We start from the raw sequence: 2,253 nt of genomic DNA on the forward strand, positions 1-2,253 counted from the left end.
CAAAGTAATTTAATCATTTTAAATAATTTTAGTCATCGTACTACTTTCCACAGTAAGAATCAGTACATGTTTGAGGAAATATTTTAAAGCAACTAAAGAATATTTCTAAAGAAACTTTCAGTAAATATATAAAAATTTACTTTCAGTTATGGTGGAATATAAATTTATAGATTTATTAAATATGAGACCTAAAACAATGTGACCCAACTAGAATGGATCATGTACAGTTTGGACAATGGCAGTCAATTAGTTAACTATTACCAGTGAGAGGCCAATATGTTTGAGAATCTCTACCAAGATAACATAAGTATCCCTTTTACACGAGTGTTAAGCACTAGCTTATTTACCAGCTGAAACATTTTCACTTCTCCTCCCCCTTTTATTACAATCTTTGTTCTCTGCTCCACCCTTTTGAATCATAAAAGACACCTGAAAGATTGATGACACAAACAAAATTAATCTAAATGCAGCGACTTCAGCTTTTACACTGCTTTTCCATAATGCAATGACACCATTTTCACTTTTTCTGTTTCTTTGTAACTTTTCTCACATTTGCTTTTTTGTTTGGATCAAATTTTACAACATACAATTTCAGACTACTAAATGAAAACCAACTAAAAACAGCTGTAACATCCTGTACCAACCAGCAGGTCCAGGCACATCTCTTCAGGTTTTTTAACATTTCTAGAAGCGCATTGAGGTTTTTGTATACCTCATTTGATCTAACCAGCTTAAAAACCAAATCTAAGAGCCTCCATTTTCAGCTTTCCGCAAAGGTTAAATCTTCAATTTTGGAAGGATGTCATATACACTTTTCAGAGTTTCAATGATCTGTCAATATATGTATACTCATTTTGTGCATTCTAATACTGCATTTACATTTAGTGTGAATACAAATGGACACATTTTGAAAAAAAATAAAGCTGTTGCATACATGTTAGGAGTTTTGTCGTTTTTGTGAGGACCAAAAATTGAAAAGGTGTGTCTACCCTCTCTTTAAACTTTATTATGCCCAAACTGTTACTATCAAAATAATTAAAATTACTTTGTTTTTTGTTCTGTTTTGGGGGGTTTTGCACCCTAATTGTATTGTCCATGTATGATATATCAATGACAAGTAGAAAAGCTCGAATTTAATTTACATGATTGAAGATTGAGTGAACTAAAGTGCAAACTGTCTCTTTCTCCTGCATTGTTTACATTTCAATTGTTTACTTTCAAATCACTGCTGCACCTTATACTGTAATTTATTGTAATTTACAAGCTGTAGGCCACAAAATTTCGCTCTGTGCGCACTCTGTGCATATAAAGTCTCTAGGTCTAGGTCTAAGTCTAAGTCTTAAGAGAATCAGATTTTTATTAAAAGGTTTGGATGGTGGAATAAAGACGGCGTGTGACACGTGCAAATGTCCAGCAAATGGCTAAATGCACCACAAACAAATGGTCAAGTATGCTGCAAAAACAGCTGCAAACTCGCTCTAAAAAATGTATGTAAACCAGACATGGAGGGGGAGTCAACCACGGAGTCAGGTGGAACCAGCTAATGTTACATACATGTGCTGATGTTCTCAAATATTGTAAAAGATCTTGGTCACGTTAAAAAGACATGAATGAAAACATACAGTTTTATTCTTCCCTCCAACTTTCTACAGGGTATCACCTTAATGTTTTTACTGAGAGTCTGATCCCACCTAGTTTGGTGGTCAGCCCTCCCATTGGTCTGGCACACTTCCATTTTGATATGAGTTAGCTTCTTTTCTCTCTTAACTTGCTGTTGTTTTTGGTACTTTCAGTATTTTTATTTGCTCCTGTTAATTTTCTGTCAGTGCAGCATTTTGCTTTGCAGCAGTGTTTTTTTGTTGCATTTTTTTTTTTTTGTTTGTGCCTTTTGGGGTTTGCATAATTCTATTTTCTGTGAATACGATTTTTTTTTCTTTTGCAGCGTTTTTGTGTTGCACTTGTTTTTTGGAATTATGTGTTTCGGAGGTTGCGACATTCATGTGTCTGCAGCACAAATTTGTGGCGCGTTCAACCGTTTGCTGCGTGTTTGCGCCTGTCGGTGACAGTAAATAATGTTTACAGGACAAAACCAAGAAACCCCGTTGCAAAAAAGTGACCACCACTTGATCTATATCAAGTGGTGGTCACATAATCTATATGGATCTATTAACATTTTAATCTTGCTTTCTAATAATAAAAGGACTAAAATGTGTTAATCACATCAGCTATTTTGGGAATCAAGGCATTATTATA

The sequence above is a fragment of the Fundulus heteroclitus genome, chromosome 20, assembly GCF_011125445.2.
Source record: "Fundulus heteroclitus isolate FHET01 chromosome 20, MU-UCD_Fhet_4.1, whole genome shotgun sequence".
NCBI lineage: Eukaryota > Metazoa > Chordata > Actinopteri > Cyprinodontiformes > Fundulidae > Fundulus > Fundulus heteroclitus.